A 21713-nucleotide genomic window follows, 5' to 3' on the forward strand; every position below is an offset into this window, starting at 1 on the left:
TTTAATTGCATTTTTATAGAGCAGCTTGTTTCGTGCACTTCATTTGAATCAACTAAATTTCAGAATTTTATTGGTTAAATTTAGATTGTTGGTAAAGATAAAGGCATTCTAAAAGGAAATTGGCCAATTTATAAGCAGCTTTAAAAATAATATACGAACAGCTTCTGTTTTTGTTTCTTTACATGCTACTCAACCGTTTAAGATGTAATTGTGGAAGCCTATTTCGTGCTCTACATCAATAAGTATTTTTACCCTCAATAGTTTCTGATTTTCCTTTATTTGTTGGAGTATGTAGTGCCCCTCATGTTCTTTGAAAAATGTATTTGGAGCATTTCGACCCTTATCATTCGGCTGGTCATCAACTCTGTTTTATATATATTTAGATAAAGATAATATTTTAGCCATATTATGCAGATTTTTTTCTGTTTTGAAGTGAAAAGATATCCGCGGTGTCTTTAAAATTCTTTCCCCGTATCTTTATGTTATTTTGATTTTGTCAATATTACTGCTTGGTCTTCATAATTATAAAAATATATTTATTTTATTAATTTAAAAAGTAGGATTTTTTTTAAATACTGTATTTAATTTTTATTTAGATATCTTAGAGGATAAACTTTAATTCCTGGACTTCACGAAATAAGCTGTCAGCTAATGTTTATGGTGCAAAACGAATGTAAATTTTTTGTTAACAAAAACTATAACTACAACTATGGTAGACCCAACTATTTATATACCCAGATTTATGTGTTGTATATTAGCTATATATACGTACATATATACATGTAAGCGCACGGCAAAAAAGAGCCTATAAAACAAGAAAGTTTAAAGTGAGTTAAGGAAAAGGAGGTTTCTAGTTAATTAATGATTGTTTATTTCATTGTCATTATTTTTATTTTTAATCTTTTGTCTGCGTTTTTGCGATTTTGTTTTCGTTTTCCTTTTTGCCCTATAAAGAAATGTATAAGACTTGAGCTTACTCTAATTGCGAAACCCCAATTATAAATGAACGAATTTCGAATTTGATTTAATTATTAATTAGTTTAAAGCGGATGTAAACAGATTTCCTACAAGTCTTAAATATATATTTATATGTATACATAAGACTTCTTTAAGACAGACTGGGGAAAAGTTTCTAAAACTTCCGCGCCCGTGTTAGTCAAATTCTGTAATTTTTGCAAGTTAAAAAGAGAAGAACGCACTACTGTAGCACCCCTAGCCCCATAAATGTATATATTTTAAGTAGATCTACTGAGCATAAACGAATGTTGAAAGAAAGCAAAAAATACATAAATGTACATACATATCGCCCTTTTGGGGCGTGGAAGCGGCAAACAGCTACCAGATAGGAGTTGTCGATTTATAAATCTAAATCTAAAGTTAAATTTGGTTATGTAAGTTCTAAGTAAATTATTTTTGCTAACCATTAAGTAAATTAAATATAAAGAAAACTTTATAAAGTTGCAAAGAACACACACAGACACCCCTCTCCCACATACACACACATAAGTATACAATTAATTCAATTAAACAAAAAAACGTAAGATTAATTACGGTAAAAAAGAGAGAAGAACCACTAATAGTGAGATAAACCACTTGTAAAATAAACATACATATATATGTATATATATATATATTTATATATATATATATATATATATATATATATATATATATATATATTATATATATATTTATATTTATATGTATATATATATATATTTATATGATATATATATATATATTATATATATATATATATATATATATATATATATATAAATATATATATATGGGTTATTCTCCAGAAAGAAAAACCGCGGCCAAAAAATTAAGAGTCCTCTTAAATGATTTTTTCAGCATAGTTACACCTAGATATATTCTTATTGATCAAATTTAAAGACTAGCATATTCTAAAACCGATTTCGAAATTTTCGAATGCAAATTCGCGCGAATGAAATTTGTCATTATTTTTATGAAAAACACAATAAAAACGGAATTTTTTGTTATATTAACAACTTCTAAAAAGGCATTATGGTTTGACTTTAGCTTTCTATCATCACTCAGAGAATGCAGAGTCGTAAGAAATTGCATATTATTTCTTTTAATTCACCTAAACAGTAATAAACAACATACAAATAACGATGGGAAAAAACAACTTAATATTTTGAAGGCAGACATAATACCTTTTTAAGATCAATTTTTGCAGACATTAAAATTTGTTGCATTAAAATATGTCATCACGTTTCGCTAAGTTGTATGAGTTTAACTAGTTTTCGAAAAAGTAACTTCTGTCTGTGTTGCGTGCGAATTGCCTTAAATTTTTGTAATTATCTTTAAAATGATCAATTGCCCAAAATCGATATTAGCACCGATTATAGTGCTCACCAAGAATTATAAGTTTCAAATATTGTAATATTAAAATGAAGTCTTGGCAACATTTTTTTTTTTCAGATTGAATGCGTATAAATGTAGCATTTGACATCAGAGAATTACCCATATAAATTATATATTCTATTATATATATACTATATACGACCTAAATATTAATAATACCAATCATTAAGAACAGAAAACTAAGGAAATAAAAAAAAAACAATACAGATATGTATACATATATACATATATATATATATATATATATATATATTATATATATATATATATATATATATATATATATATATATAATATATATATATATATATATATATATATATATATATATATATATATATATATATATATAATTATATACTTATATATAATTACGACAATTTTATATGCGTTAAGGCGTTGGTCAGAATACAAATAACCAGGACGAGCGAACAGAAAACGTATCATTACAAAAAAAAAAGAATATAAAAAATGAAAGAAATATACAAAAACATTTTTTAAAACAACAAAATCATCATGAAATTTGTTTTTATTTTCCAATTTTCTTTCAGTTACAAAAACAATTGGCTTGAACAAACCGACTTATTCGTGAGAAAGCACTTTATCTTGACCCCGTCTCCAGTGACCCAGGATCCTTATGTCTCGACCCCCGTCTTCTTAGAGCATTTTAGAGCATAGAGAAAACAAGATAATTTACAAATGGGTTTCGACCAGAAATGTTAACTTCTTACCACTGAAAATACACACAAAGAAAGACTAGTTTGCGATCTATCCCCTATTATCGTGCCACAGTACCTAAAGAACACACACATACAGTTCCGGTCATTGTTATGTACTTATTTTTTTTTTTTAAGAAATTTAAAATTTTAGAAGGAAATGTTAATTAATGATTTTATTTATTAACGTTAAATAACGGATCGTATAGGTGTAAAAAGAGTATATTATAGTTTACTAAATTTCTTAAACATTGCATTTTTTTGACCGTAGATGCGTATAGATGATCATGGCGAAATGAATATAAAGTAATTTTCTAATTTGTTTACTTTAATTAATGTGTTTTTGATTAATGAAAAGCGCAGTCAAGTGTAAAGAAAAAATGTAACCAAAATTCGATTGGACTTATCGGGAAATGTTCAATAATCCGAACACCTACTAAATAGAAAAAGTGCCTAGCGGAACCAGTAGAAAGAAGTTTAGATGAACATTTAAACAAAGAAAAAAACAACAACAAACCATATTAATTATTTTACATGCGCCACGGCCAAGGGTATACTAATTTTTTGATGTAAATTCAAAATCTGTGAAAGCTTTCAGATAATTTTCGAAAGTCAAACTTTAGTTAGGAAGAATATATTTGGCCATATATTTTGATTTATAAATAACAACTTCTGTACGCTTAGTGTTAATTAATTAATTAATTAATTAATAATTAATGACCTTCGAAAACAGTTGATAGGCTTCACAGATATTAAAGCAGACGAATATAAACAAAAAGTCTACATTACAATTTACGCAAATGTACACATCCTACTAAAATAATGTATATTGATTAAGGAGAGCTCAATCTCTAGGGTTGCTAGACTGAGTTATATAAGAGGAAAAGGCCTAATCGAGAATTCTTACACGTAAACGTAATTCAATTACCTTGCAAAGTATCAAATACTCCAACTAGTTTGCATCTATGTGAACACTGTACATATATATACTCGAAGTACGATATACGAATACGACTAAACATATACATATATATATTTACATATATAGAGTTAAGAAGAGTGTGGCATGTGCTATTGGATAGACATTCTAAATTATAAAGAACAAATGCGTACACGTATACACCACATTAATAACATTTCTGAAAAGTCAACCTTTAAATGAAGTGATCATATAAATATAGATCCTAAAGATTACTCTGCTTGTTGGTCAGACTCCATCTACGGCCCTATATATAGTGGATTTTGACTGCATTGTTGTATTTTTGCTGCACAAAGAAACCGGAAACTTGAACCAAAATATAAAATGCAAAATATATCAAACCGAAAATTAATTCACGCTTTTAAAAATTGGCCAGAAAGCTAACGAAACTCATCAAAACTATCAAGGATTTCACACGACTAAAAACTAAGCACTGCTTACTAATTCAAAGATAAGATGTGTTTTTGTAGAAAACCCGTGGGAGATGAGATGTGAAGTGTTGGTTGAAATAAAAGTATCGAAAAAGCGAAAGAGAAAAAAAGGAATCCTTCCATGTATTTATTTTTCATATTTCTTGAGCGGAATTATAGCTGATGCTGTGAAAGTGCTGTGAACATCGATTTTTCTCCACCACTAATAATTTGAATTACAAAAATAAGGGAAGAAAGAATAAAGAAAAGTATATGGGCAAACCACAAAATGTTTAAATTCGATTAAATTTTTTTTAATTCAAAAACTGCCAATTTTGTTATTATAATTTCAGTGAGAAGCCTACAATGTATTAAAGGAGTAATTTTCAACCATATAAATCATATAAATTCTTGAACAGCAGGAACAAACATTTCGATCTAATTTACCATTACTCAAAGTGTAAAAAATATCATAACTAAGCTTTCATGTGTTAGTTTTTATAAGTTTAATAAAACTAAATACTCTACTTCACTATTTTAAATATAAAATTAATACTTAAAAAAAAAAAAATGAAATAAAATGTTTACCAATTTTTAAAAATTTTAACAATGTAACCCCTTATGTTTGGAAAAAAAAAAAAAGTTTAACTTTTTTTGTCTGAGATGGCTAGATTGACTCGGCTGTTTATGCTGATTAATAATATATATGTGATTTAAGGGTCATCATATCATTTAAGCCTTCAACTACAATTATAATACCCTGCAGGGGTACAAAAATTAGGAAGACGGATCAAATATAGGGAACACATTGCTAAAGCTGCTTTATGAAGGAATTATAAATACTTGTTTATGAAAGTCACAAATTTTTTAATGAAGTTCAGTTTAAAAGCAAATTTTAACTTTTAAATATTATATTTAAAATTTTTATACAAAATGGTACTAGTAATTTAAATATATAGAAGTAATTACATCGTTGTATAAAAGCTTCATAAAGTTTTGCTTGCATTAGGTTTTTTATTCACAAGTTGCCGAACGACGTTGCCCTCTTTACCAAAATGGACAACCAAAAACAGACGATCGTTACTCTTAAGTGGCTCTCTCGCTCTAAACACAACTCTCCAGAGAGAGAACAAACGAAGCAGGAGGGAGTAGATAAAAAATTGCGCGCGAAACCAGAGACAATCGGGGATTACAAAAAAATGGTAATGGTGCTGTTTCACTCACTCCTTTACATTCCTTATTGCTGCAGATCCCAACAGCCAATAACGGACGAAACGCGCACACACACACACAAAAGAAGAAAAACCTAATTTGTGGTGGGATTGTCACACACTTGTACATTTTTGTTACCGCTTCGAAATGGTGGCACCTTTTTACATTAGGTGCACTTGCACATGAAAAAAAACCAACAAAGTGAGCCAAGACAAACGCACACACACACACGGTAGTGTTTATATAAAAAAAAACACGACAGCGTCCCGGCTGCCACCACTTTACTAACACTGTGGGGACTCGCTGTTTTCCCGGACTTTTCACTACTGCCACTAGTTTTTTCGCGGTAGTTTTCCGAAGTCTTGCACTTTTGACCGCCGCGTTGATCTTCAGCAAAACGGTTTTTTCCTTTTGTGTGGAGCATTTTCTTCCTGCTTCCATTTCGTCCGACGGCGCGAGAGTAACTGATTGCCGACGGCCGCTAGGAGAAGTCTCTCAGCAATATGGGAGGCGGAGATGGTGAGTGATGTTGCTGAGAGAGAGGTTTTTTATTCGCGAGTTGGCGAACGACGTTTCCCTCGTTACCAAAAAGGACAACCAAAACAGCGGATCGTTACTCTTAAGTGGCTCTCTCGCTCTAAGTACAACTCTCCAGAGAGAGAACAATTGAAGTAGGAGGGAGCAGATAAAAAAAATTGCGTGCGAAACCAGAGGCAATCGAGGATTAAAAAAAAAATGGAAATAGTGCTGTTTCACTTACCCCTTTACATTGCTTAGGGGTGCATAGGCAAAAAAAAAGAATGGCCTCGCGAAACCCGAGAAAATGGAGGATTCAAGAAAAATGTTAATAGTGTTGTTTCACTCATCCCTCAACATTGCTTATTACTGCAGATCCCAACGACGAATCAGTAAACGAGACACACACACAGAAAAAAGACAAACCTTATAATTTGTAGATGTATTGGCACAAAGTTATATATGTATATTATTTAATCGCTAAAAAATGGCCGTACCTTTTTTACATTGGTTGTACTTTTTTTTTCAAAATATATAAGCGTTAAAAATTTATAAAGATGTAAATACATTAAAATTAAAATTTTTTTAAGCTTAGGTATACAGGTTTAGTAACTATTTTATAAATAGCAAAGAACTTAAAAGGCTTCGGTGTAAAATTTGACGCTTTTTGGCTTAGTCATAAATTAATTTCGATTCTGAAGCCCTGTTCTGAGTCTTTAACAGGTTAATGGATAATTGAAGTTACAGTTAAAGGCTGAACTGCTTTTAGTTGTCAATATCATTATCAATATGTATATTTATAAATTTATTTATATACTTAATATTAACGCTTTTAATAAAAAATTTTTTTTAAGGAAATAACGTAAAAAGATAATTTACTAATGTTGGAATTTTTTTAATTTTTTGAATTCGTTTCATTTGCAAAGCGTTTGTAGTTTTTCAATATTTAAAGGGGGAATTATATAAAATATACATATGCATCTATAATACATATACATAATATGTATATGTATATAAAATATATAAAAATATACCTAGAATATTTATAAAGTAAGGTGATATAAAATGTGTATTAGGCAAAAATTAATAAATAAACATTTTAATTCTTTTAATAGCTTTTAATTAAAAAATGCTTTTTGGCGGAGAATGAAATTGAGCAAATTTACATAAATAAATAAGTAAACTGATTTTAATGAAACGCATACCAAAATCTTAAGAAAGCCTATGTCGTTCATTGAACATATAAGATTTTGAACATTTATTTCATGAAACTGTTAATATTTTACGTTGCTAATGGTTACCATTTCGTTCACACCTTTAACAAATATACAAAATCGGACCTTATTGAAAACGCTTTATCCAGTCGCTGAACCAGACAAGGTAACCTCGCGACGGAAAATATACAGCTACAAATGGCGAATTTATTTGGTTTGTAAATAATAATAAAAATAAAGAACGGATTTTGATAAAAAAGAACAAAAAGCTTATCGGGGCCATTTTGTTCATTGGACACATATTTTCTTGAACAGTTGATTCCAGACATTAAAAAAATTTCCCTTTGCTAGTGGTTATGTTGTCTGGTTCAGAGACTGGATAAAAAAGCACACTTGTGAGCTTTAAGTCGATGACAGCATCGTGTCGCATATATTTAACTATCGATATATCGATGCTTTGCCTTGTTTTTAAAAACGAAACTTCACGTCGCCAGTCGGAGCGCAAAAGAAAAGAAAACAAAGAATATAAATGCCGGAGATCGCAAAACATTAGTGGCCAGCAAATGTATGTGCGGAACGGGACGTAACGCGAGCAGAAGCGGCGGCGACGGTGACCATTTCCCAGCAGTAGGCAATTTTGTGTCTGTGTGTCCGTTGAAAGAATATGCGTTAGAGCGAGACGACCGGTATGTGCGTTCATCCAGTTTCTGTGGTTTGTTTACCCAAGGCCATGTTTTATTTGTATTATTGCAGGGACGTCAGCAGAGCAGAACTGCGGCAGCAGCTGCAGAGAAACAGGGACAGCAGCAGCGGCAGCAAAAAAAAATATGCGTGAAAGCGAGACGACCGATATGTGTGCGATCATATCTTTTTTGTGGTTCGTTTAATTGAATCATTGTTTTATTTGTATTGTAGCGACGCCTGCAGAGTAGCAGCAGCAGGAACAGCAGAGCAACAGGGGCAGCAAAAAAAATATGCGTAAAAGCGAGACGACCGATATGTGTGCGTTCAGCTCTATTTTGTGGTTTGTTTACCTAAAGCAATGTTTTTTTGTATTATTGCAGCGACGCCAGCAAAGCAGCAGCAGCGGTAAAAACATCAGAACAACAGGGGCAACAGCAGTGGCAGCAAAAAGAATATGCGTGAAAGCGAGGCGTCCGGTATGTATGCGATCATCTCTTTTGTGGTTCCTTTAACTAAATCGATATTTTATTTGTGTTATTGCAGCAACGCAAGCAGAGCAAAAAGGGCAGCATAAGCAGCAGGGCAGAGCACAGGTAGCAGCACCAGCAAATCAGATAAATATTATACTTACACTAATAAAAATATTTTAATATTATTCCAATTATTATCTGCTATATTTAAACCTATTCAATATTTAAATTTAAAGTACGCGCGAAACCAAAATGGGTGGCAAGTTTGGCGCAAGACCAAAAGCTTGGCAACGCCATATGCTCCAGTATTTGGAGTTGCCAGACTAGCATTTAGCAAAGTTCTCAACCGTTTCGCACCAATTTTATTCGCGATATCGCCATGTTCATTTTTGGTATTTAATTCTTGGTATTTTAGACGCTATTACTACACAACCACACTAAAAGCAGGGGGGAGCAGATAAAAAATTTGCGCGCGAAACCAGAGACAATCGAAGATTACAAAAAAATGGTAATGGTGCTGTTTCACTCACCCCTTTACATTCCTTATTGCTGCAGATCCCAACGGCCAATAACGGACGAAACGCGCACACACACACACAAAAGAAGAAAAACCTAATTTGTGGTGGGATTGTCACACACTTGTACATTTTTGTTACCGCTTTGAAATGGTGGCACCTTTTTACATTAGGTGCACTTGCACATGAAAAAAAACCAACAAAATTAGCCAAGACAAACGCACACACACACACGGTTGTGTTTAAATAAAAAAAAACACGACAGCGTCCCGGCTGCCACTACTTTCCTAACACTGTGGGGACTCGCTGTTTTCCCGGACTTTTCACTACTGCCACTAGTTTTTCCGCGGTAGTTTTCCGAATTCTTGCACTTTTGACCGCCGCGTTGATCTTCAGCAAAACGGTTTTTTCCTTTTGTGTGGAGCATTTTCTTCCTGCTTCCATTTCGTCCGACGGCGCGAGAGTAACTGATTGCCGACGGCCGCTAGGAGAAGTCTCTCAGCAATATGGGAGGCGGGGATGGTGAGTGATGTTGTCGAGAGAGGACACGACGATGTCGTCAATTAGCTGGATGGACTCTCTTAAATAACTCCAATGTCGGACTTGACTATTCCATTTTGGGTGTTATGGGTAGTGGCTGGCTTTCAACCCATTTCCTAACTGGGTTAAATAAGAATTAATAACAAATAGATTTAAAAATAAATTACAAACACATTTTAACCCAATTAAATAAGAATTAATAACAAATAGATTTAAAAATAAATAACAAACACATTTTAATATAATTGGGTTAAATAAGAATAAAAAATAGATTTAAAAATAAATAACAAATACATTTTAAAATATTATAACATTTAAATGAATCAATTATAATTTCAGATAGTATATCTTGAATTTTAATATATAGTAATACTAGGCATAGATAAATATCTTCAAGTAAGGCTTTAACTATATTATTTTATAACTACAGTTTCATAAAGTTTAGTTTGCATTTATTTTTTTCTGTTTACAAATTGCAAAGCAAAGAAAGTTAACAAACATCGTTTACACCACTTCCCAAATTACATAATGCAGAACCACAACAGAGGATCGTTACTCTTAATTGTCTCTCTCGCTCTAAGTACAACTCTCCAGAGAGAGAACAATCGAAGCAGGAGGGAGCAGATAAAAAAAATTGCTTGCGAAACCCGAGGCAATCGAGGATTAAAAAAAATGGAAATAGTGCTGTTTCACTTACCCCTTTACATTGCTTAGGGGTGCACAGGCAAAAAAAAAGAATGGCCTCGCGAAACCCGAGAAAATGGAGGATTGAAGAAAAATGTTAATAGTGTTGTTTCACTCATTCATCAACATTGCTTATTACTGCAGATCCCAACGACGAATCAGTAAACGAGACACACACACAGAAAAAAGACAAACCTCATAATTTGTAGATGTATTGGCACAAAGTTATATATGTATATTATTTAATCGCTAAAAAATGGCCGTACCTTTTTACATTGGTTGTACTTTTTTTTTCAAAATATATAAGCGTTAAAAATTTATAAAGATGTAAATACATTAAAATTAAAATTTTTTAAGCTTAGGTATACAGGTTTAGTAACTATTTTATAAATAGCAAAGAACTTCAAAGGCTTCGGTGTAAAATTTGACGCTTTTTGGTTTAGTCATAAATTAATTTCGATTCTGAAGCCCTGTTCTGAGTCTTTAACAGGTTAATGGATAATTGAAGTTACAGTTAAAGGCTGAACTGCTTTTAGTTGTCAATATCATTATCAATATGTATATTTATAAATTTATTTATATACTTTATATTAACGCTTTAAATAAAAAAAATTATTTTAAGGAAATAACGTAAAACAATAATTTACTAATGTTGAAAGTTTTTTTTTTTTTGAATTCGTTTCATTTGCAAAGCGTTTCTAGTTTTCCAATATTTAAAGGGGGAATTATTTAAAATATACATATGCATCTATAATACATATACATAATATGTATAATATGAATATAAAATATATAAAAATATACCTAGAAAATTTATAAAGTAAGGTGATATAAAATGTGTATTAGGCAAAAATTAATAAATACATATGTTAATTCTTTTAATAGCTTTTAATTAAAAAGGGCTTTTTCGCGGAGAATGAAATTGAGAAAATTTACATAAATAAATAAGTAAACTGATTTTAATGAAACGCATACCAAAATCTTAAGAAAGGTTATGTCGTTCATTGAACATATAAGATTTTGAACATTTATTTCATGAAACTGTTAATATTTTACGTTGCTAATGGTTACCATTTCGTTCACACCTTTAACAAATATACAAAATCGGACCTTATTGAAAACGCTTTATCCAGTCGCTGAACCAGACAAGGTAACCTCGCGACGGAAAATATACAGCTACAAATGGCGAATTTATTTGGTTTGTAAATAATAATAAAAATAAAGAACGGATTTTGATAAAAAAGAACAAAAAGCTTATCGGGGCCATTTTGTTCATTGGACACATATTTTCTTGAACAGTTGATTCCAGACATTAAAAAAATTTCCCTTTGCTAGTGGTTATGTTGTCTGGTTCAGAGACTGGATAAAAAAGCACACTTGTGAGCTTTAAGTCGATGACAGCATCGTGTCGCATATATTTAACTATCGATATATCGATGCTTTGCCTTGTTTTTAAAAACGAAACGTCACGTCGCCAGTTGGAGCGCAAAAGAAAAGAAAACAAAGAATATAAATGCCGGAGATCGCAAAATATTAGTGGCCAGCAAATGTGTTTGCGGAACGGGACGTAACGGGAGCAGAAGCGGCGGCGACGGTGACCATTTCCCAACAGTAGGCAATTTTGTGTCTGTGTGTCCGTTGGCCGTGTGTTGGTGTAAAAAGAATATGCGTTAGAGCGAGACGACCGGTATGTGCGTTTATCCAGTTTCTGTGGTTTGTTTACCCAAAGCCATGTTTTATTTGTATTATTGCAGGGACGACAGCAAAGCAGCAGCAGCGTAAAAACATCAGAACAACAGGGGCAACAGCAGGGACAGGAAAAAGAATATGCGTGAAAGCGAGGCGTCCGGTATGTATGCGATCATCTCTTTTGTGGTTCCTTTAACAAAATCGTTATTATATTTGTGTTATTGCAGCAACGCCAGCAGAGCAAAAAGGGCAGCATAAGCAGCAGGGCAGAACACAGGTAGCAGCACCAGCAAATTAGATAAATATTATACTAATAAAAATATTGTAATATGATTCCAATTATTATCTGCTATATTTAAACCTATTTAATATTTAAATTTAAAGTACGCGCGAAACAAAAATGGGTGGCAAGTTTGGCGCAAGACCAAAAGCTTGGCAACGCCGTATGCTCCAGTATTTGGAGTTGACAGACTCGCATTTAGCAAAGTTCTCACCCGTTTCGCACCAATCTTATTCGCGATATCGCCATGTTCATTTTTGGTATTTAATTCTTGGTATTTTAGACGCTATTACTACCCAACCACACTGAAAAGAATGGAGGCGTTATTATTATTGCAGCGGCGCCATTGGATCGGATGAAGCTGCGGCATGAAAAGATGGGCAGCAGAAACGGCAGAAAGAAGAATATGCGTGAAAGCGAGACGACCGGTTTGTGCGCGGTTCTCTTTTTTTGTGGTTTAACTAAATCAATATTTTATGTGTATTGCTGGAACGTCAGCAGAGCACCGTCAGGAACAACGAAACAACGGGCAGCAGCAGCGGCAGGAAAAAGAATATGCGTGAAAGCGAGACGACCGCTATGTGTGTTGTTATCTTTTTTGTTTGTGGTTTTCTAACTGAAAAAAATGTTTAACATGTACTGCAGCGGCGCCAGTAGAATAGCATAGGCAACGGCAAGATCAGCAAGGAAACAGGGATAGCAACAGCGGCTGCAAAAAGAACATGCGTGAAAGCGAGATAACTGGTATGTCCTTTCATTGCTTTTTAATGGTTTGTTTACCTAAAGCAATGTTTTATTTGTATTGTCGAGCAACGCCAGCAGAGCAGCAGGAAAAACGGCAAGATAAACAGTGAAAGAGTGGCAGCAGCAGCAGCAGCGGCAGCAGCAGCGGCAGCATAAAGAACATGCGTGGAAGAGAGGCGTCCGGTAGGTGTGCGATAATCTCTTGTGGTTCCTTTAGCTAAATCATTATTTTATTTGTATTAATGCCGCAACGCCAGCAGAGCAAATGGCGCAGCATTAGCAGCAGGGTAGAGCAGAGACAGCAGCAGCGGCAATTCATAGAAATATTATTTTACCAAAAACAAAAATATTTCAATATGGTTCCACACATTATCCGCTATATTTAAACTTATTTAATATTTAAATTTAAAGTAAGCGCAAAAGTGAAAGGGGTGGCAATGTTGGCGCGATAACATAAGCTTGGCAACGCCATATGCTCCAGTATTTGAAGTTGCCAGACTCGCATTTAGCAAAGTTCTCACCCTTTTCGCAACAATCGTATTTGCGAAATCGCTATGTTATTTTTTGGTATTTATTTCTTCGTATTTTAAACGATATTTCCACGCAACCACACTGAAAAGAATGTCTTCATTACTATTCCAGCGACGCCATGGGAACAGTTGGAGCTTCGGCATGAAAAGCAGGGCAGAAAAGGCATTAGAAGCGGCAGAAATAAGAATTTGCGTGAAAAAGAGACTACGGGTATGTGCGCGGTGATCTCTTTTTTTGTGATTTAACTAATTCAATATTTTATGTGTATTGCAGGGACGTCTGCACAGCAGCGGCAGGAACAGCGAAGCAACAGGGTCAGTAGCAGCGGCAGGAAAAAAAATATGGGAGAGAGCGAGACGACCGGTATGTGTTAGATCATTCCTTTTTTTTGTTTTTTTTTTTTTTCAGCTAAGTCTGCGTTTATTTGTATTGCAGCGACGCCAGCAGAGCAGCAAGAGCAGTGGCGGAAGCAGCAGCGGTGGCAAATAGGATATGCGAGAAAGCGAGACGACCGGTATGTGTTCGAGAATTTATTTTTTTGTGGTCTGTTTAGATAAATCAATGTTTTTTTTTTAGTTTAGGCAGCGACACTACGAAACCATCATTAGAAAGAGCAAAGTAACAAAGGCAGCAGCAAAAAAGATATACGTGTAAGCGGGACGACTGTTATTTTTGTAAAGCATTTTTTTGTGGCTGCTTAACTAAATAAAAATTTTGTTTTTACTATTGCAGTGACGCCAGCAAAGCAGCAGCACCTGCGGCGGCAGCAGAGAAGCAACAATGCAGCAGCCTTTAGACGCTTTTTTGACGCGACAAACGGCATAAAGATCTATGTAAAAGTGACAAGAAAATTGACTAAAAGGAATCAGCGTCAATGCCAAACGTTAACGGACAGCTAATTTGTGTGCGGAACACGCCGATGCGCAAGTAGAAGCCTTGTTTGCGTTTCCCATTTATTATTAACTGCTGGAAGGTGCTGCCACGTGTGACTGTAGTGTATGAAGGAAATATATGTTTTGATTGCTTTGTTTCTCTTTTTTCTAAGCATTTGTGGACGCATATTTGCACTACTCTTGCTTTTATATTGTTTTTGCTTTAGAAATTACTGTACAAGGTTGCGTAACTTTCATTGTTTGCTTTTGCGCCTTATTTGGTGGCATTTAAAAGCAAGAGAGGCACATGGGGAGAATATGATCCGCAGTTATTAATATTTAAAAGCCTGCTGCCGTTGCTTATATCATGGTTTATCTTTATAAAGTTTGAAAAGGGCGATTTGTGGAAACTGGTACAAAAACGGGGGCGAATCCTAGTGAAGCTTAATCTATATAAATATATATTAATATTTAGCATATATTTATAATATTTTTTTATACCGATTTTAGTCATTTTTAAAACTTGTTTTTAGACGATTTATTATAACTTTTTGATAACTTTACGACTGTTAATCAATACCATTTCGAAAGCAATTTTTTGATAACTTTAGACCACTTTCCGATAACATTCCGATAACACTTTTTCGATAACTTTTAGACCACTTTCCGATAACATTCCGATAACACTTTTTCGATAACTTTTAGACCACTTTCCGATAACATTCCGATAACACTTTTTCGATAACTTTTAGACCACTTTCCGATAACATTCCGATAACACTTTTTCGATAACTTTTAGACCACTTTCCGATAACATTCCGATAACACTTTTTCGATAACTTTTAGACCACTTTCCGATAACATTCCGATAACACTTTTTCGATAACTTTTAGACCACTTTCCGATAACATTCCGATAACACTTTTTCGATAACTTTTAGACCACTTTCCGATAACATTCCGATAACACTTTTTCGATAACTTTTAGACCACTTTCCGATAACATTCCGATAACACTTTTTCGATAACTTTTAGACCACTTTCCGATAACATTCCGATAACACTTTTTCGATAACTTTTAGACCACTTTCCGATAACATTCCCATAACACTTTTTCGATAACTTTTAGACCACTTTCCGATAACATTCCGATAACACTTTTTCGATAACTTTTAGACCACTTTCCGATAACATTCCGATAACACTTTTTCGATAACTTTTAGACCACTTTCCGATAACATTCCGATAACACTTTTTCGATAACTTTTAGACCACTTTCCGATAACATTCCGATAACACTTTTTCGATAACTTTTAGACCACTTTCCGATAACATTCCGATAACACTTTTTCGATAACTTTTAGACCACTTTCCGATAACATTCCGATAACACTTTTTCGATAACTTTTAGACCACTTTCCGATAACATTCCGATAACACTTTTTCGATAACTTTTAGACCACTTTCCGATAACATTCCGATAACACTTTTTCGATAACTTTTAGACCACTTTCCGATAACATTCCGATAACACTTTTTCGATAACTTTTAGACCACTTTCCGATAACATTCCGATAACACTTTTTCGATAACTTTTAGACCACTTTCCGATAACATTCCGATAACACTTTTTCGATAACTTTTAGACCACTTTCCGATAACATTCCGATAACACTTTTTCGATAACTTTTAGACCACTTTCCGATAACATTCCGATAACACTTTTTCGATAACTTTTAGACCACTTTCCGATAACATTCCGATAACACTTTTTCGATAACTTTTAGACCACTTTCCGATAACATTCCGATAACACTTTTTCGATAACTTTTAGACCACTTTCCGATAACATTCCGATAACACTTTTTCGATAACTTTTAGACCACTTTCCGATAACATTCCGATAACACTTTTTCGATAACTTTTAGACCACTTTCCGATAACATTCCGATAACACTTTTTCGATAACTTTTAGACCACTTTCCGATAACATTCCGATAACACTTTTTCGATAACTTTTAGACCACTTTCCGATAACATTCCGATAACACTTTTTCGATAACTTTTAGACCACTTTCCGATAACATTCCGATAACACTTTTTCGATAACTTTTAGACCACTTTCCGATAACATTCCGATAACACTTTTTCGATAACTTTTAGACCACTTTCCGATAACATTCCGATAACACTTTTTCGATAACTTTTAGACCACTTTCCGATAACATTCCGATAACACTTTTTCGATAACTTTTAGACCACTTTCCGATAACATTCCGATAACACTTTTTCGATAACTTTTAGACCACTTTCCGATAACATTCCGATAACACTTTTTCGATAACTTTTAGACCACTTTCCGATAACATTCCGATAACACTTTTTCGATAACTTTTAGACCACTTTCCGATAACATTCCGATAACACTTTTTCGATAACTTTTAGACCACTTTCCGATAACATTCCGATAACACTTTTTCGATAACTTTTAGACCACTTTCCGATAACATTCCGATAACACTTTTTCGATAACTTTTAGACCACTTTCCGATAACATTCCGATAACACTTTTTCGATAACTTTTAGACCACTTTCCGATAACATTCCGATAACACTTTTTCGATAACTTTTAGACCACTTTCCGATAACATTCCGATAACACTTTTTCGATAACTTTTAGACCACTTTCCGATAACATTCCGATAACACTTTTTCGATAACTTTTAGACCACTTTCCGATAACATTCCGATAACACTTTTTCGATAACTTTTAGACCACTTTCCGATAACATTCCGATAACACTTTTTCGATAACTTTTAGACCACTTTCCGATAACATTCCGATAACACTTTTTCGATAACTTTTAGACCACTTTCCGATAACATTCCGATAACACTTTTTCGATAACTTTTAGACCACTTTCCGATAACATTCCGATAACACTTTTTCGATAACTTTTAGACCACTTTCCGATAACATTCCCATAACACTTTTTCGATAACTTTTAGACCACTTTCCGATAACATTCCGATAACACTTTTTCGATAACTTTTAGACCACTTTCCGATAACATTCCGATAACACTTTTTCGATAACTTTTAGACCACTTTCCGATAACATTCCGATAACACTTTTTCGATAACTTTTAGACCACTTTCCGATAACATTCCGATAACACTTTTTCGATAACTTTTAGACCACTTTCCGATAACATTCCGATAACACTTTTTCGATAACTTTTAGACCACTTTCCGATAACATTCCGATAACACTTTTTCGATAACTTTTAGACCACTTTCCGATAACATTCCGATAACACTTTTTCGATAACTTTTAGACCACTTTCCGATAACATTCCGATAACACTTTTTCGATAACTTTTAGACCACTTTCCGATAACATTCCGATAACACTTTTTCGATAACTTTTAGACCACTTTCCGATAACATTCCGATAACACTTTTTCGATAACTTTTAGACCACTTTCCGATAACATTCCGATAACACTTTTTCGATAACTTTTAGACCACTTTCCGATAACATTCCGATAACACTTTTTCGATAACTTTTAGACCACTTTCCGATAACATTCCGATAACACTTTTTCGATAACTTTTAGACCACTTTCCGATAACATTCCGATAACACTTTTTCGATAACTTTTAGACCACTTTCCGATAACATTCCGATAACACTTTTTCGATAACTTTTAGACCACTTTCCGATAACATTCCGATAACACTTTTTCGATAACTTTTAGACCACTTTCCGATAACATTCCGATAACACTTTTTCGATAACTTTTAGACCACTTTCCGATAACATTCCGATAACACTTTTTCGATAACTTTTAGACCACTTTCCGATAACATTCCGATAACACTTTTTCGATAACTTTTAGACCACTTTCCGATAACATTCCGATAACACTTTTTCGATAACTTTTAGACCACTTTCCGATAACATTCCGATAACACTTTTTCGATAACTTTTAGACCACTTTCCGATAACATTCCGATAACACTTTTTCGATAACTTTTAGACCACTTTCCGATAACATTCCGATAACACTTTTTCGATAACTTTTAGACCACTTTCCGATAACATTCCGATAACACTTTTTCGATAACTTTTAGACCACTTTCCGATAACATTCCGATAACACTTTTTCGATAACTTTTAGACCACTTTCCGATAACATTCCGATAACACTTTTTCGATAACTTTTAGACCACTTTCCGATAACATTCCGATAACACTTTTTCGATAACTTTTAGACCACTTTCCGATAACATTCCGATAACACTTTTTCGATAACTTTTAGACCACTTTCCGATAACATTCCGATAACACTTTTTCGATAACTTTTAGACCACTTTCCGATAACATTCCGATAACACTTTTTCGATAACTTTTAGACCACTTTCCGATAACATTCCGATAACACTTTTTCGATAACTTTTAGACCACTTTCCGATAACATTCCGATAACACTTTTTCGATAACTTTTAGACCACTTTCCGATAACATTCCGATAACACTTTTTCGATAACTTTTAGACCACTTTCCGATAACATTCCGATAACACTTTTTCGATAACTTTTAGACCACTTTCCGATAACATTCCGATAACACTTTTTCGATAACTTTTAGACCACTTTCCGATAACATTCCGATAACACTTTTTCGATAACTTTTAGACCACTTTCCGATAACATTCCGATAACACTTTTTCGATAACTTTTAGACCACTTTCCGATAACATTCCGATAACACTTTTTCGATAACTTTTAGACCACTTTCCGATAACATTCCGATAACACTTTTTCGATAACTTTTAGACCACTTTCCGATAACATTCCGATAACACTTTTTCGATAACTTTTAGACCACTTTCCGATAACATTCCGATAACACTTTTTCGATAACTTTTAGACCACTTTCCGATAACATTCCGATAACACTTTTTCGATAACTTTTAGACCACTTTCCGATAACATTCCGATAACACTTTTTCGATAACTTTTAGACCACTTTCCGATAACATTCCGATAACACTTTTTCGATAACTTTTAGACCACTTTCCGATAACATTCCGATAACACTTTTTCGATAACTTTTAGACCACTTTCCGATAACATTCCGATAACACTTTTTCGATAACTTTTAGACCACTTTCCGATAACATTCCGATAACACTTTTTCGATAACTTTTAGACCACTTTCCGATAACATTCCGATAACACTTTTTCGATAACTTTTAGACCACTTTCCGATAACATTCCGATAACACTTTTTCGATAACTTTTAGACCACTTTCCGATAACATTCCGATAACACTTTTTCGATAACTTTTAGACCACTTTCCGATAACATTCCGATAACACTTTTTCGATAACTTTTAGACCACTTTCCGATAACATTCCGATAACACTTTTTCGATAACTTTTAGACCACTTTCCGATAACATTCCGATAACACTTTTTCGATAACTTTTAGACCACTTTCCGATAACATTCCGATAACACTTTTTCGATAACTTTTAGACCACTTTCCGATAACATTCCGATAACACTTTTTCGATAACTTTTAGACCACTTTCCGATAACATTCCGATAACACTTTTTCGATAACTTTTAGACCACTTTCCGATAACATTCCGATAACACTTTTTCGATAACTTTTAGACCACTTTCCGATAACATTCCGATAACACTTTTTCGATAACTTTTAGACCACTTTCCGATAACATTCCGATAACACTTTTTCGATAACTTTTAGACCACTTTCCGATAACATTCCGATAACACTTTTTCGATAACTTTTAGACCACTTTCCGATAACATTCCGATAACACTTTTTCGATAACTTTTAGACCACTTTCCGATAACATTCCGATAACACTTTTTCGATAACTTTTAGACCACTTTCCGATAACATTCCGATAACACTTTTTCGATAACTTTTAGACCACTTTCCGATAACATTCCGATAACACTTTTTCGATAACTTTTAGACCACTTTCCGATAACATTCCGATAACACTTTTTCGATAACTTTTAGACCACTTTCCGATAACATTCCGATAACACTTTTTCGATAACTTTTAGACCACTTTCCGATAACATTCCGATAACACTTTTTCGATAACTTTTAGACCACTTTCCGATAACATTCCGATAACACTTTTTCGATAACTTTTAGACCACTTTCCGATAACATTCCGATAACACTTTTTCGATAACTTTTAGACCACTTTCCGATAACATTCCGATAACACTTTTTCGATAACTTTTAGACCACTTTCCGATAACATTCCGATAACACTTTTTCGATAACTTTTAGACCACTTTCCGATAACATTCCGATAACACTTTTTCGATAACTTTTAGACCACTTTCCGATAACATTCCGATAACACTTTTTCGATAACTTTTAGACCACTTTCCGATAACATTCCGATAACACTTTTTCGATAACTTTTAGACCACTTTCCGATAACATTCCGATAACACTTTTTCGATAACTTTTAGACCACTTTCCGATAACATTCCGATAACACTTTTTCGATAACTTTTAGACCACTTTCCGATAACATTCCGATAACACTTTTTCGATAACTTTTAGACCACTTTCCGATAACATTCCGATAACACTTTTTCGATAACTTTTAGACCACTTTCCGATAACATTCCGATAACACTTTTTCGATAACTTTTAGACCACTTTCCGATAACATTCCGATAACACTTTTTCGATAACTTTTAGACCACTTTCCGATAACATTCCGATAACACTTTTTCGATAACTTTTAGACCACTTTCCGATAACATTCCGATAACACTTTTTCGATAACTTTTAGACCACTTTCCGATAACATTCCGATAACACTTTTTCGATAACTTTTAGACCACTTTCCGATAACATTCCGATAACACTTTTTCGATAACTTTTAGACCACTTTCCGATAACATTCCGATAACACTTTTTCGATAACTTTTAGACCACTTTCCGATAACATTCCGATAACACTTTTTCGATAACTTTTAGACCACTTTCCGATAACATTCCGATAACACTTTTTCGATAACTTTTAGACCACTTTCCGATAACATTCCGATAACACTTTTTCGATAACTTTTAGACCACTTTCCGATAACATTCCGATAACACTTTTTCGATAACTTTTAGACCACTTTCCGATAACATTCCGATAACACTTTTTCGATAACTTTTAGACCACTTTCCGATAACATTCCGATA

At 33.6% G+C, this 21713-nt stretch overlaps 4 long non-coding RNA genes across 6 annotated transcripts; all 4 read left to right on the forward strand.

Annotated features, from left to right (window-relative positions):
- The first annotated feature begins 7895 nt into the window (after positions 1-7895).
- On the forward strand, positions 7896-8786 carry LOC110184510 (uncharacterized). Its single transcript, XR_002319704.2, has 5 exons — positions 7896-8127; positions 8195-8294; positions 8357-8443; positions 8506-8601; positions 8669-8786. It is a non-coding gene; the product is annotated as an uncharacterized LOC110184510 (long non-coding RNA).
- A 2960-nt stretch (positions 8787-11746) lies between these two features.
- LOC147644789 (uncharacterized) lies at positions 11747-12362 on the forward strand. The gene is made up of 3 exons (XR_015273467.1): positions 11747-12021; positions 12089-12183; positions 12251-12362. It is a non-coding gene; the product is annotated as an uncharacterized LOC147644789 (long non-coding RNA).
- Positions 12363-12605: 243 nt separating this feature from the next.
- Positions 12606-13759, forward strand: LOC147644790 (uncharacterized). 3 transcript variants are annotated; one of them, XR_015273474.1, is made up of 5 exons: positions 12606-12731; positions 12805-12884; positions 12949-13047; positions 13114-13230; positions 13690-13759. It is a non-coding gene; the product is annotated as an uncharacterized LOC147644790 (long non-coding RNA). The 3 variants fall into 3 exon arrangements; XR_015273472.1 differs by having other exon boundaries at positions 13123-13230; XR_015273473.1 differs by having other exon boundaries at positions 12619-12731; positions 13126-13230.
- A 91-nt stretch (positions 13760-13850) lies between these two features.
- Positions 13851-14604, forward strand: LOC147644791 (uncharacterized). Its single transcript, XR_015273469.1, has 4 exons — positions 13851-13941; positions 14014-14092; positions 14164-14228; positions 14311-14604. It is a non-coding gene; the product is annotated as an uncharacterized LOC147644791 (long non-coding RNA).
- Positions 14605-21713: the final 7109 nt, after the last annotated feature.

Source organism: Drosophila serrata, unplaced genomic scaffold (genome assembly GCF_035046125.1).
Source record: "Drosophila serrata isolate PLE 108 unplaced genomic scaffold, ASM3504612v1 contig_98, whole genome shotgun sequence".
NCBI classification, from domain to species: domain Eukaryota; kingdom Metazoa; phylum Arthropoda; class Insecta; order Diptera; family Drosophilidae; genus Drosophila; species Drosophila serrata.